We start from the raw sequence: 16,352 nt of genomic DNA, 5'->3' as shown, positions 1-16,352 counted from the left end.
TAAATTTTAAACATAAATTTTTGTAGAGTGAAAAGGGTTAAAATTCTGCACTATACCTGCAGCGGTAAGTACTGCAGTGGTAAGAAGCGTCTCTCCCGAGGTGGAACACTTAGACTATACAAGTCGCGTGTTGAGAGACCAGAAGATTGGACTCGCGGGGCGAGTAACCCTAGACGACACCACCTATGAGTTACGCAGACAAACTCGGTTGTGGGTTGACTGTAAGTGAATGTTTTTTCCAGGTGGCGTGCTGGGCCCGGTGTGGTGTTGCATTCGTAACCTGACTGTTGAATTGTAGTTTAAGGATTATTTTGAAGGGAATACCACTGTGTACCGGACTGTGACAGACGACGAATGACATTCCAGGTAGAGAGTTAAGTTAGTTGTGTAATACACTCTACTATTGGCTTTGGATTGTGTGGTCCCAATTAACCGGGATGTATTGAAGTTGCGCCAGCAGATAAAATATTTATTGCTCTGTTTCTTGAGAGAGAGGTGGTTACCAATGGCGACCGAGAAGTCCGGCCCTGGGATCAGCGCAAGTTGGCTGCGGGGCTGGCTGGTGGCTACGTCAGCATCGGGAGGTACACGCTCGTACGTCCTGGAGCGAGCGTGGAAACTCGACGGACGTTTCTGCATCAACTGGAGCCGTGGGCGGCGCGCAGTTGTGATGTCATCCAGGGGTGTGCTGTGGAAGTCCCTAGGTACAGTTTTCCAGTGAAGGAGAGGAAGTCGCCTGCCTACCCTGGACAACTCGCTGGGTTGCCAGAACCATAATCTTTATATGTGTTCATAGAATGACAGAAGGTTCAATTAACTGTGTTTTTATTCATAGTAGCATATTTGCTGACGAGGCAACAACCAGTTGTGGAACGTTGAGTCTCATGGTTAGGGTAAATAGGTGAGAATATTTCCTTTGGTAATTTGGGAATGTTGTAAATTTTCATGTTCTATTTGTGGAGTCATAGTAGAATCACAGTGTGGCTTTAATCCTGCCTCCTCTCTTGTCGAAGGAACGAATGCTCTGAAATTTGTAATTAGCGTTTCAAAGCATTAAAATTTGTTTATGTATACTGTTTGCAGTTCCACATACCTGCAATTGGAAGTAGTTGCTATCAAACCCAAAGAAACAGAAATGATTATTTGTGTAAAGATTTTATAGGTCAAATAAAATTGTAATTGACACCGCACTCCGCTCGTTCTTTAAGCTGTTTAGGTTAGATTGACCCCTTGCAAACAAGGTGTTTTCATGAACCTTTTAAGATATTAAATTTGTATACCATATTTCAAGAGGCATAGTGACATGCAGAGAATCTTAATATTAAATATTTCATTGTGAATTTGCAGTACCAGCATTTAAAGTCATGTACTATGATTAATTAATCTTTTATACAATAAAAAAAGGTGTCTCAATAGCCAGTGAATTTTATCAAACAAACCAAGTTGTTTTGATTTCAAAAAAGATATTTACATGCCATTTTCAAATAACAGGGAAACAGTTGTTGTCTTGTCTCTGGCCCGATTGCTCCGATACGTGGTATTAGAATTGCGTAATTAGAATTTCGGGACTAAATGAAAGCCCTATTCATAAAAGCTCAATTCAATAGGTTGCTATAAGTAAATTAAGTAAATAATGCATCATTCTTATTATGTTGGCACATAGATGGTTGACATCAAATGACAAAAGTAGTCTGGATGTTGCAAATAACACTATGCAACATGATTTTCTATAATTCTCGGATCTTAGGTGTTCCTAAAGTATTTTTTTGCACTGATTCCAGATCTGCAGTCTGTTTTTTCCTATCACATACAGTTACTTAAAGTATCTTACAGATATTTAAAACCTGCAAGTGTAGGATTTCACACAATATATGGATTATTTCATAAAAAACATGTCACCTGACACAAATTTTTGTTTTTAATTTAAAATTTTTTTGTGTACATACACCACTGCTGGTTTACTCTGATGTCACTGGAAAACCTCAAGATGGACAACAAAAATTAACACATAAACACAAGTAAAAACTAGCTAAAATCAACTGATGTCAAATTTTAAATGCTTGTACAGGAATTTAGTCAGACAAAAAACAATAAATGATAGCACAAATTAACACAGTGGGCTGACAATGATGAGGCAGTTGCAGCAAGAACAGTAAATCCAGGCAAACAACAGAATCCATAATAAATGAAAACTACTTTGTTATTTTTGTAATTCCATCACTTTTTAGTGATATTGGCTATACTTCTTTGTTTTTCCTGCAATTTTTCCTGTGAGGAGTTTGGAAATTTTTAAATTGATAAATATTATTTTCAATGGTAAGTTACTTAATAGTTCTTTGTTTAATAATTTAAAAAAATAAACTATCAGTCTTATATTAACATAAAAAAGAAAATTTTCCTAGCAATGATAATAGCATGACGTAGGTATTTACTCATTTAATAGTGGAATTTTAGGTTATTAAATTCTTACAAATGAAGATTTGCTTCTGTAATATCTGTGTATGGCAGTTTGTACCTTCCACCCTAGCTCTACCTCTAAATCCACTTCTTTGAATGAAAAACTTTACATAATACAATAATACCTCAACTTAGTCTATGCGAAGTTAGGAGTTACGTGATTGTTAAATCTTCTCGTCAATTTGTTTGTCTTTTGTTTAAACGTCTCTTGACTCTCGATTCTCCACTCCGCGCACACTATTTTTAGCATGCTATGAGAAAATTTTGCATGAGAAGAAAAAAATCTTTAATCCATCAGACAACTTTGTTAAATTTTATGAAGCCTTCTACGTCAAAATAACGCCTTTTTTACATGTTACCAATTCATAATATAATTTGTTATATACTATCTAATATTTTACTACACATTTTTTCTAAATTATTGTTTTCTTTATTACCTAGTTTCCTATCCTAACTAAACGTAATTTGTATGTATGTATTTATATGCAAAATTGTATCCCGACTTATGTGAATTCGACTACACAGTTATCGTTGAGTCCCAAATATTGTGTATGTTCAGGCTATTGCTGTATGTTATTTTGTTTATTGACTGAGAAACTGTCTAAATATAATTTTCCTGTAATGAAAGGTAATAGGTTGTTGGTAGGAATATAAAATTGTTGGTCATGCAGTGGTCAGAGAGCACCAAACGCAGGTAATCCTGGGCCTACATGTCACTTCGTTCCTGTAAATACTGTTTCACCAGAACACAGAAGTGCGCAGTGTTTCAGCTCCTGTCTTCGGTGAGTATTACCACTGTACACATTAGCTACTTGCTGTTTAGCTGCCAGTCTTGAGTGACCTAGTAAGTGACGACTGACAATATGGGAAGGAAGCATTGAACTATTGCTTTGTATCTAGTCAGCGTTACAAATAAAAGGAAAGTAAAAATTGGATGTAATAAATCATTAAGTGCATATTAATGTGGTACACTATTTTCTGGTTAGAGTTTGCCTACTTCTGAAAGTAATTATAATTTATTCTACATCCTGATGCCGACCCTCTGTATCTTTGTGTCACGTTTGAGGACATTATGCAGTAATCACAATATTGTGTGATGCATAGCATGCGTTGTGACAGCAAAATATTGTGTTGTTGTGAACATGTGGTTCTCACCCACGTGACAGACAAAAATAGAGGATTAAATATAAATTTTTCCTTGTCATTATATTAACACAAACATAAGACAGCCATCAACACTTTCAGGTTTTTTTCTTTAATCAACATGTTTGAGAGAAATGTGTTTAATTAAATTTTAATATTTGATTAGAATAATCACCAAGTATGAACATATTTCAGAGATTTCACAAATCAATTTAGTAAAACAAAAATAAACAAATAATAGTATTGCAATGCAACAGTTTAACTATTTTTGAAAACAAAATTCTGGCGTTCATTTCAGTAATGTTGTGCCTGCTAAACGATGGAAATAAAAGATATTTCTAATTATAAATTCTGTTGCGCCTGCCATTTATTTCACGCTGACATCACTGATTTTTCGAATGTAATTTGTTAAGAAAAATTTACGTTTTTTGCACAATTGTGACTTCAGCATTACAGTACGCCACCTCTTTAAACCTATTTGACTTCCGTAGTTCTTGTACTGTGTATGTGTGGCAAGTGGGAAACGCACCAACTGTGCTCAATTTTGTCTATCGTAAGTTTACTCAAACCTGTTTGTTTTAATTTGTTCCTATGGCTGATTTTTTCCTTAAATTATAATCTTCTAGTACTTGCAGATTTTTGTAGCCTCTAATTTTAATCAAATAAAGTTTCAAGCTCTACAGCTTACCGCGTAGCCAAACGTTGTCCGCTGCTATCCGCACCTCGCCGTGCTCCAGGGTTAACACACGGCTACACACGGATGAACATTGCAGTTTTCTGTCAAGCACGTGTACAACATGGTGCACATGTAATTATTTTCCATTTGCGACCCAAAAGGGCGTGAATGTGTATATCCCACGCTAAATGTAATAAAATATGGTACCAAGGAATTTCCATCATTTATTTTGTAATCCTATATTTGTTCACAGCACCAAGGCATCCCTGGAGGCCAACTGGGAGGTCTCCGTATGAATTACACCAATAAGTCTCGTTCCTGGTAACTCAAAGGAAATCCCACATGGCCTAAACCCTGTACTTCCGACAACTTCAAGCTCTCCAGTAACTCCGTGCTCCACCCTTCATTTTTCCCGTGATGCTAACTGGTGCTGTGTGTAAAGTTTCCCACCTTTCAGCACATTGCGTTGACAACTGTAATTCATCTCCATTATTCACGGTGCACCCATCCCACCGCTTCCTTCTCCCCTCCTTCTTAGTAATGAGAGGCTCTGTCTCACATGCCATGTTAATTTTTTCGTGTTCACATCATTACTTTTCTTTAAGAGCTATTTCAAAAATTTTAACACGATACCTTCCTTGCATTTGATGTTCTGCCACAGATGCACGGGTGGTATTCCAAAGGACTTAGGTTCAGATTCCGGTCTTACCATCCTGACTTCAGTTCCCGTGATCTCTGGATACCACTTCAGGCAAACGCTGGGATGGTTCCTCACTGTAGGCTGTGCGCGTTCCTTCTCCCATTTCTGTGACTTGTGGTGCATGTCCATCTCTATTGACCTTGTCGACGAGACGTCAAACCAAGCACTGCGTACATCAGCAACAGTGTTAGGACCACCACTCACAGCAATGTGTCAGTTTGCGAGATCGCTCCGCAGGAGTTAACCTATTCATGCATACATTTAAAAAAATAAGTTTATGAAAATGTTTGTGAATTATCTAACAATTTTGTGCAGTGTAAGTAAATGGGATATTATTTCTACCAAAAAAGGAATCATAAATTTATTTTGCACTGGTATTAGCCACAGATGCACATAATTATAATAAATTAAAGGGTTTACACAAAAATCTTTACTCCTTACAAGTGTGGCATGAATAATAATCATGTATTTATTATTCAAAACTAACTACAAACATTTGCTAATTTCTGATGTTTTAAAATATACAGCATTGCTGATTACTGTACTTAATTTGTTGCTTTTTTGCAGCAGCTTAAGCTACCTTCAAAAAATCATGCAACAATACAGAACTCTATTGTCACCATTTGTCTGTCGATATGTCTGTTACAGGCTTCTCGCTCATAAACAGTATAAGAAAGTTAGTTGAAATTTATATTTATTTTTATAATGAAATGTAGTGTATTGAGAGGTACGCTAAGGTGCTATTTTCAACAGTTTTGGTTTTGTTTCCAGCCTGAATAATGTGATATAGGAGTATGAATATTATTTCTAGTACAAAAGCTAATGTTTATTTGGTAGTAAATATCATAGAAATTCTGCCTTTAATAGTCAATTGCATTTTCATCTTACTTGGACTAAATTTTAGTAGCATATGCAGAATTTCATTTCGGGGGGATAGGGGATAGAAGCACTTTTCCTGCTGTTTCTTTTGTAGTTGGAAATGATTGATTAGTTGCCCTCTCCCCTCCCCCTCCTTGTGTTCATGTTTCTGTTAAATTTTGTCAGAAATAGTGGCCAATGGAACAGTTTTTAAACAATGACTTATTTAGAGCCTAATATTTAGTTGCCTTGATGAGAATGGAGCATTGATGGAATGAATGAGTGGGGGAAACTGGAGTGCTCCGAGAAAATCTCCTGGCTGCTGGCAACATCTGCTACGTTTGCCACTTGTGAAAAATTTGGGTTTGGTTCTGCTGGAAATAAAACCTGAATCATGTTCCCTGAGATGATGGTGATCTGACCACTCAATCATGTGGCCTCTATTCATAAAGTATTCTATTGGCTGATGCGTTGTTGCTGAGTTCGTTTTTCTTGGTTGGCAGTAAGTACGAATTACTAGTGCTTATAATCAAAATTCATAAGTTTTATATCATTCCTGGTTTATATATGATTAAAACTTATATTATTCTGTGGGAATTGTATACGCCTCAATGGTAGTAAATAATAAAACACAGGATGAGTACATGGTGTTTAATGTGAAATGTCCATCAAAAAAGTCAGGAATGCTTTATGTTTTTAGGTCCTAGACATCAATGTGAGGATCCACACCATGCAATTGCTGTGGGACTCATGTACAACACTTCAAAAGAATCTTGTTCACAGGATAAAAACAATGTTCTTAAGACCCCCAAGTGTGTATAGTTTATTATATTTTTCGTGTTGATAATTTCTGTTCAGACAACCAGCGTAGTGCGCAGAGACACTGTTATCTACTTATTGTTACAGTACATACTTCTAATTAAAGTTTGTCTTTGGCTAGATAGTGATGGTAACCAACACTCCTAGCTAAATAAATTTGTTTTCTTGGAAACTGCTTGTGAGTTAGTTCCAGTGTATTTGAAAATTAGGTTTGTATTATTATAGAAAATAGTAAGAATAGATATATCAAAAAGAATCATGAGCACACCAGGCCCACATATTCAGAAAACAGTAACAGGCACATGGAGCATGTTTTTCATTGAAAGAACAGCATTGTTTTTTATTGACAGAAGAGCATGATGGTAGGATATCATTGTACACTTACTTTGTACAGATCTGTGAAAAGTTACTTTAGTTAAGGTACCGTATGCAGATTTAAGCTCCACTAGGGCCATTAGTATGTTACTTAGTTAAACGACAGGCAAAGCAGTAACATCAAAGCTTAATATTTTTCAATGCAACATGTAAAAAGTATCAAAGGATACAGGAAATTCAGATACTAGCTTTGCTGAATAATATGTATTAAGTTTTGATAATTAATATTTTATTATTTATTTTTGGGCAAGGACACTATGATTTTGACAAAAAATATAATCTGTGGCTATACTTAGTTGAGATGGAAATGTTTCTCACAGCCTTATCAACATGGGAATATATTTTTTTCATTCAAAAATTATCTACACCTTTTTCAAAATTTGTGTGCTGTTTCATGGAAAACTCTTAGCCTGAGTATGATAAACCAAAGCAAAATTTGTTTTATATTTTTTTGTAACATTTTAACTGACAGTGAATAAAATGGATTACTGCCCACTGTTACACACACAGTGCAGTAATGAGACAGCTTCCCTTTATAAATTTTAATGATGAATGAGAATAATGCTACCTGTCAAATTTGCTCACATTTCTTATTTTCAAGAAAATAACCAAAATTAGTTGTTTTCAATGTATTAAAATAAAAGCACTTACAATCCTCTATAATCATTTTAAAGTATTGTTTTTCTGTCAAATTTTTCATAAAGAAACACCTCACAAATTTTTTATCAGTTGGCCAGAGAAAACCAGTATGAATGCATTTAATGATAAAGCTAAAGATTCTGTCTGAAGTTGAAATGTAATTCCGTGGGTCATGGGGGTGGTAACTAAACATGCATAACACGTCACAAGGTAAGGTGATTCATCAGTGATTTCCTGTTCACTTCAATCATCTGGAGATGAAGGGATGCTGCAACATCCAGTTCTGAATCAGGGGGGGATGGAGGGAGGAGTCATATGGCTTACCGCTAAAAATTTAACTAGGTACTGAAGATGAAATCTATTAATTTTGTAACATAATGTCTCATGGTAAAAATGAGTTGAAATGTCCATATGATTTTTTATAAGTAAACACTAACGAATCTACAGACATTTCAAAAATGAATTTAATAAATGCATTTCTTTAAAACTACAAGAAACTACTAAAGAAATCAACAATTTTTTTAAAATTAGAAATCTTTAATAAATATAAGTTTGAAAGGGTCAACAAAGGGTCACTCGCCCTCCTCACTTCTCTGCCTCAGAGGCTGGCGTCGCGGTTTTATACCCCTCAGCCCCCTTCTGGAATGGCTCTGCCTCAGAGGCTGGCGTCGCGGTTTTATACCCCTCAGCCCCCTTCTGGAATGGTCTCGCGCTCACAGCAGTTCCCGAGAGTCGCCCCCCAGTCCTGGCGTTGCAGACCTTATTCTTTAACATTGCACCGGGCATATATTTGTTTTTAAATATACCGGCGCACTTAATGCAAGTATGCTAACAGTTCATAAATTTATATTAAGCTAATCTTCACCTCGTACAACACTGTATATCAAAATGCGTAGCATAGAAGTTGAGGTTAGGGCCTAGCGATGAAGGACTTGATTATGTTGTCTAACCGACTGTCTACTCGCGACATGTCATACTGCAGCTCTGTCCTTTTCTTGGTGCTCCTGAAGCGAAGATGCTGGGGTTAGGGTTTTGCACCGACAAATTGGATGATTTCGCTAACTGCCGACAGCCTTTTCCTGGCGACAGGCGACCTACCGCTCTGTCCCTTCTGGAGTGAGATCCGACGCACCAGCTCGCGAATAATTAACGTAATTTTTTTAATACAGTTGTTTTCTTATATGCGTTCAACACCATCTTCTTGCCTAGTCCTAAGCACACGTGCTACTGGCAGCCTGAAGGACCACGAGTACTGTTGCCCGCCGCCAGGGGCGAATGCGCCACTGTTCCAATCCAGACCGCAAGACCCAAGCTCCCGACCCCAGCATGGTTGGAACTTTCTGCCTCGACAAACTCTTCTTCCTGGACCATCCTTACCCTGTACTGAACCTGCCTGCTTAATGCTTGCAATATTTAACCCCGCATTAATGAGCCCAGAGTTTTCCCTGTGTCTATGCATGTTTCACCTGGGCCCAACTTGACTAGTTATAGTCTAAATCTAAGATAGGGGAGTAAGTCATGGCATCGATTGCTTGCATGGGTGGCCAATCCCCTATCAAAGCACACGATGCATGCTACCCTTTCTGCGTGGCTGAAACCCAGCATGATTAGGCGTAAAGGCTGCGGCCTGGGACGCACCTAGTCTCTTCCCTAATCCAGACCTTTCCCAAACAAATATACTTAGTTTTAGTAACGTTAGGAAAAAAAACATTGGTAAAGGCTGGGTTTATGACTACACAAGGACGCGCAAAACAAATACGGTGATTTATAAAGCACGCATGTCTCAGGACTACAACTTTAAATCGTGAAAACGTATGAAAATGGTTATTAGCAGGGCTTTTTATTGAATATGTAATGTTTTCCACTCCATTTCCCTAGCATAATTCTCTTCGCCCGTGTGCTGGGGCTGCGAGGGATGCTTCAGCTCGTTCTTATAATAGTCTAATTGGAAAGCGTAATTTGCTCTGAGGCTGTTTAATAAGTGAAACTCGTGATGCATATGAAAATAAATCTCAACCTTCTTTACACTTGCTTGTGCATCTTCAGACAGGGCCGCAACTAGGGGGGGGGGGGGGGAAGCGGGGCATACACCCCGGGCGCAAAGCTGTGGGGGCGCCGAAATCGCTTGCATTGTAATTCCTACTACAACTGGTAACTGGTAAAAAGTTTTTTAACTTGCATGCCAGGAATGTCTAATCTGATTTACAATATAACGTCTCAACATATTTAATGAACAAGTCTAGTGGTTATACGGACTACTTTATGAACATAGAAGTTACAGTAGCACAGAAACTGTTACATGTAGGTATGGAAAATGCTTAAATAGCACCATTTTTCCATGGGAGGGCACCCGGACCCCCGCTTTATTGGTGTGGTATGTGCAAAAAAAGAGGGGGGGGGGGGCATGAATCCATTCATGCCCCGGGTGCCAGAGACTCTAGTTGCGGCCCTGTCTTCAGATATAGAAGTCGAAATTGCAATCCGTTACGCAAGTACCTAGTTGAAATTTGGCCAATGTTAACATTGCGTTTTTGCATCTTGAGTAATGAATACAGGTATCAACTAACGATGTTATTCAACTTTTTTACTTTTGGCGTAATGTATAAACCCGGCCTAAGAGTTGCATATCGCCGTGGTTGTTTGAGCCACCGGCAGACCGAGGCGAGATGTGAGGTTATCGGCAAGGTCGCGGAGTTATCTCGGTCCAGAGTGCAGTCTAGCGCATATTCTTGTGTCCGAATAGCTTATTCTGGTGCGGTGTCGCCTCTAAGCGCAAGGCTTTAACAGACGCGCAGAATTCTCGTTGTGCATATAACTATGAGATCTGAGCGGTAACCGTATTGACGCTCGTCACTGACTCACTGATTCTGTAACGCTTTGAGATAGCGCCTGCCTGCAGAATGCCAGTCGCCGCCGCGCCGATTCATCATATTGCCATCCGGGGCAGTAAGCGTGGGCGAGGCCAGAAACCGAAGTTTCTATAACTCGCTAAGTGCATAGCAATTCAGGTGCACCCCACACTGGTGAAGAATCATTTGAATCGACGGCGGGGGTGCGTGTCTTGTGGGATAGGTTTGGCACACGGGCCTGTGTGTGCGCTGGTAGTTTGTGTAGTGCTATAAAAGTTACGTGTACCTACCTAATTCGGCGGGGGAGTGAAGCTCCCCACCAGTTGGATCGGCTAACTGGCGTGATGTAGTGTCGCGATGGTGTGCATTAGAGGCTTGTCGGTGTGCTGTAATTTCAAGTGATCTAGTTAAACTCGGGTGTGGCGTGTAGTGTAAAGCTGTGCGAGCCGCTCCTACGAACCCCTGGGAACACATAACATGCAAGGGTAGTTAGCCCATTAGCAGGGGCGCAACAACTAAATTTCTTAAGGGGGGGCAATATACCTTTTTATAAAGAATCATCTATCGCTCCTATTGAAGCGGGGGGTCCGGGGGTGTTCAAGGTGGAAAATGGTGCTATTTGAGCAGTTTTATTATCTAAAAATTGATTACACATCATTTTCTTTGCCCCGTTTGCCCCCACTTCAAGTTTTCAGAGAAGGGGGGGGGGGCAAAATACCCTTGCCCCCCCCCCCCTGTTGTTGCGCCCTTGCCCATTAGTGCATGTAACAGGTAGTTCAGGCCGACACTCGCGCAGGCACATAATCGTGTGGTCGTGTTGGTGATACGGTAAAAGAAATTACATGGATTAGTAAACCTCTGGCCGCCTTAAGGACCGAACTATTGCGTTCCGACATAGCTCGGCCAAAGTTAGGCTAAGCCAGTATTGCTGTGGCTAGCCCCCAGGCTGTTGTCTTCTAAAACCTGTAAAATAGAGAGTGGAGTTAGTGAATTTTATTTCCAACGAAGGTCGTCCTGTTTTATTATTCGGGCGGAGAAATGCCCTCGTCCAAACTTTTTTTTTTTTAATTAAATCTAGACTTAATGCTACTGTACATGCCACCCAGTGCCCTGCCCTGACAGGCATGCATGCCTCTCGGCCCGGATCCCCAGCGAGGGCTGGGGCAGCTCCCTCTACCAGTTCACCTGCATGATTCTGCCTTGGCAAGGTGCTACGACGTGTGTGTGGATTGTCGCGCGTGTTGTAGTGGTGTGGCTGTAAATTTTATTTACCCCGGGGAAGGGAAGATATTTATTTGGTGACGATAGGTTTATGTAACTAGCTTTGTTAATTCAAAAATCCCATGCCTTCAAAACGCAGCCGGCACTGGAGGTGAAGCCTACCTGCCAGCGTGCGACAGGAAGTCGCCAACCAGGGGTCTGAGGCCGGCATTATGCAGGCAGTCGTACTTGCTGTTTTACACACATTTACTCTTCTATAGTTTTTCACCTGAATATGTTGCTAGAAGTTAAAGAAAAGCTTTTTTAAATTGTGAGTTTCTAATTGTTTTTACTTGTCTTGTTTGATTAATAAACTTCGAAAAATAAGTAAATATTCTATTTATCTCTGAAAATCAGTTTTGATTACGTTAGTGTGTCGTTATAATTAATTAAATATTATTGAATGAAACACTTCACGTGCAATGTAGTTTTTCAAGAGGTTCTACATTAAAAACTATTTTTGTAAATTATTTTGATATAATTTCGTGTATCTATATTAGAAATAACTTTATTTTGCGAAATATTAAATTAAATTCATTGTTTTAGTAAATATTTTGTGTACACTAAATAAAAGTGTTCGTTATATTCATCAAATTTCAAGGAGCGCTTTAGGCGCTTTACAACTAACTAGTAACATTATACGGCGGAGAAATGATGACAAAGCGGTGTCTTGTAAATCCCAATGAGTGCTTTCGTAATCTGTACCGGATGTTTCATACCCAAAAATTACTCTGACAACACGCGTTTTAGCCCTTTTCACTCTTCTAAAAATACAGTTGGATAACTAAATCCGGGAACAGGTCTACTCGCGTGCCCTTGGTGTATTGTTAAATGCTATTTACAAACAGACACCAGTCTGACATCTTGAGCAGTTTCGAATTGCGGGTTTTTCCCTGAAGCTGTGCACACCGCGTGTCGGTGTGTGTGCCCGGTTAGGCGGGGGCTTGCACTGTCGAGGTGCGGTGTGGTATACAAGCTGACTCGCGCTAGCCAGCTTCACCTGCAACAGCCGCGGGGTCTGACATCTCTCCAGTCATTGAAGACAGGGGCGCAACAACAGGGAGGGCCCCCCCCCCCCACCCTCTGAAACCTTGATGTGGGGGCAAACGGGGGCAAAGAAAGTGCTGTGTAATCAATTTTTAGATAATAAAACTGCTTAAATAGCACCATTTTCCACCTTGAAATAGAAAATTTCCCCGGACCCCCCGCTTCAATAGGGGGGATCGATGATTCTTTATAAAAAGGTATATTGCCCCCCCCTTTGGAAATTTAGTTGTTGCGCCCCTGATTGAAGAAGTAGTATCCTAAATTATTTAGTGTTATTGCACAGGATTTTTAATAAAATTCATAATACAACCATATTAAATTATTTATGAATGGTTTTTCTACAAAAAAAATTGACCTTATGTAATGTTTTTTTATGAACTTAAAAGCATATTTTTATGTCAGTCCTAGCATATACTGAAGCATGATGGTATACAGTTTTGAATTAACCGATTTATTGATTTGTTTATCCACGTTCGTATGTAGCATTATTATAAATATATTTAAGTATATCATTCATAACTAAAGAAGGTTTTCCCAAACCATAAATATCCGTATTTTTTAGGGTTTTGGGAAAACCTGATTTTTATTAATTGTTTAATAATTTGCTAAAAATAAATGTTTTTAAGACGAAGACTCCATACAAACGGTTAACCCAATCTCTATACCACACGATTCCATGCTTTCAGTTCATGCTAGGACTGGCAAAAAAATGCCTTTCAGTTCATAAAACATTTAAATAATGCGTTTTAAAATATAAAAACCTTATAAAGTAATACTATGAATTTCATTAAAATCGTGTGCAAGAACACGAAATATTTGAAGTAAAATAATTGAATTTACTACGCCCTTAACGTGACTACGGGGCTGATAGATGACTTTCATCTCTCTTGAGGTTTACTATATTTTACAATATTGATTTCGATCTATTTTTCCAAACTTTCGGACCTTTTCGCGAACTGAAGATCAAACGTATGACTTTTTTTTCGTTGATCAGCATGCAGATACGCAACGTTTGAGTCCTATTAGAACTCGATACCTACTCAAAAAAACAAATTTTTTTTCGTCCCACTCTAATGCACATCCCCTCTTCAACTCATTGAGTAAAAGGATTTAAAGGCCATTTTCACATAAATCTTCGCCACGCTTGCCATTTTCGTAAAAAATATAATCATATGATTTTAATTTCAGCCAGCACACACACAAACACGCATATATATATATATATATATATATATATAGAGAGAGAGAGAGAGAGAGAGATATGAGAAAGTTCAATTATGTTGCGATGCATTTATAATTTGACTTTTTTCAATTTTTATATCTTTGTTAATTTGCCAATTATTGCTTGAATATTGTTTTAATTTTTAACATCTTTAAATATTTTTTTTTATAAATATCCCAGATATATTGTCATGTTATTATTTTCAAAATTTGAACCATAGAAGACGATAATTGATTTGCGTAAATAAATGTATTTTACTTATCAAGATATTTTTCATTTGTTACAGGGGTTGTGGTCCGGCTTTTGACATGAATGCGCCAAAGACCGCCACTGCGTACATACGTACAAAGGTTGTGAGTCCACCTTAAGGCCTGCTTTGCACAATAAGCCGGATTGTGCGCGAGGAAACGAAGCTGGTGTAAACACGCGGCTCGGAGGCACTCGGCCCAGCTCGGGCATGTCCGCTTGGCGGCGGCGGGCTCCGGGAAGCGCGCGCTTGGCGGTTGTGTCGCAGTCCGCCGCCAGAGACCCGCCCGAGCCGCGGCCATGGAGAACGACTCGGTCGTGCTGCTCAGCTTCCTGCTCTTCGTGGCGATCCTCGCCGCAGGTGAAGTCCCTGCGGCCTCGAGACAGTACACGTAGCAGACCATACTTCTAACCGCGCATGCGCGCACGGAGCAGCGCGCAACTCGGCAATCTGCGCCATTTTGCTTTCTGGTGCGAGCGATGATGGAAAACACGCCATCATACCTGCGTTAGCTTATCCGCTGTTATGCTATACATTTTTTTAAAAAACTACTGCGTGCTCATCAATCGCACTTCGGGATGCAGAGTGGCACAGATTTACGACAAAAACTATTATAATTCCAACATTGTTGCTGCATGTAACTTCGGTGGGAGGCCTAAGATGCACATTTTTTTTTTTATTTTTCTTCCTAACCTAACTAAAACTAAGTGTATTTTATAGGGGTTCGGGTTAGGGAGGGACCTAGGTGCGTCTCAGGCCGAAGCCTATACGCCTAGTCATGCTGGGATTAGCCGTGCAAGGAGAGGGTCGCATGCATCATGTGCTAGGAGGGGATTGGCCAGCCATGGCAGCGATTGGCGCCATGACTAACTCCCCTCACTCTTAAATCTAGACTATAACTAGAGATAGGTTGGGCCCAGGTAAAACCTGCATAGACACAGGGAAAACCCTGGGCACATTCATGCGGGATGAAAATTGGCATGCATTACGTGTAGGAATTTACAGGAGACAGAGGATGGTCTGGATGAAGTGTTGGACAGAGTAGAAAAGAGTCTACCATGCGGGGGTTGGGCACTTGGACTCGTGGTCCGCTTTTCCAGTTGTCCAGTACTGGATTTAGTGACCAGGGACGCAAGCGCCCCTGGTGGTGAGTGGTTGCACTGACCACTCACTCCAAGATGCACATAAAGTTTGGACCCTGCCCGAACACGCCCGAATAATTCACCTTCGGCCAACTTCGGGATTTGTTTTATTTTTGCGCGGGAAAAATGAATTCAAATATTAAGAGTGGTCGATTAGGTTAGCTACATTAAAACACTTTAAAACACTATGGACGGTTAGTCAGGTCAGTATAGCCACATTAAAATTAAAATAAACACGAGGTTGGCCGAAGGTGAATTGTTCGGGTAAGTTCGGGCAGGGTCCAAACTTTATGTGCATCTTAGGTTTCCCAACTTCGGTAGTGGGCGCGAGTGAGGGGTTCTGCCGTTTGGCTGCGCCTCCAAACGGCTTAGAGACATATAGGCGTTAACGCTGCATTTGAAAAATTTGTAGGAATGCCGATAGGTGTCTCATTGTAAATATAAATACGCTCATCACTGACTCACTGACTGGCTCTCTAACGCTGTATGAATTATGTTTTCATGCGCTTACAGTGTAACATTTTCGTTGCTCTTTGCTAACGTGTTCCTCATAGCACGCGTATACATGTTTGATATAATTCGAGTTGTTGGCCTCCACTTGCAAATATGAATCCACCAACCACTGTTGTGTCAGTTTCCCAGCGCTAATGATACGATTAAATTTATATCAAATATATATTAAGGCACATTTGAATTTTAACATGCTAGTGTTGTTGCGAACTCTATGCAATGGAGCACCTTCATACGAATCGCACTGCCAATATGGTTGCCATCCTGGTGTGTATTGAATCGAATCCACAGCAAGGAAGATTATTGAATGACCAGTGACAATTAACACGCAATGTTCTTCTTAAAAAAACAATTTTTTGTCATTTTTTTAATAATTTCTTATTTATTTCAGAAATAATTTTTATTTGC

General features: G+C 39.5%; 1 long non-coding RNA gene across 1 annotated transcript in view; it reads left to right on the top strand.

Annotated features, from left to right (window-relative positions):
- Positions 1–10,489: 10,489 nt before the first annotated feature.
- Positions 10,490–16,352, top strand: part of LOC134529527 (uncharacterized) — a 38,439-nt gene continuing 32,576 nt past the window's right edge. The window contains exons 1-2 of the long non-coding RNA XR_010074621.1: positions 10,490–10,719; positions 14,332–14,652. This is a non-coding gene — a long non-coding RNA (uncharacterized LOC134529527). The remainder of the gene's footprint in view (positions 10,720–14,331; positions 14,653–16,352) is intronic.

Source organism: Bacillus rossius, chromosome 2 (genome assembly GCF_032445375.1).
Source record: "Bacillus rossius redtenbacheri isolate Brsri chromosome 2, Brsri_v3, whole genome shotgun sequence".
Lineage (NCBI taxonomy): Eukaryota > Metazoa > Arthropoda > Insecta > Phasmatodea > Bacillidae > Bacillus > Bacillus rossius.
Note: the sequence above shows the minus strand (reverse complement) of the source record. Positions and strands in the feature narration are given on the sequence as shown.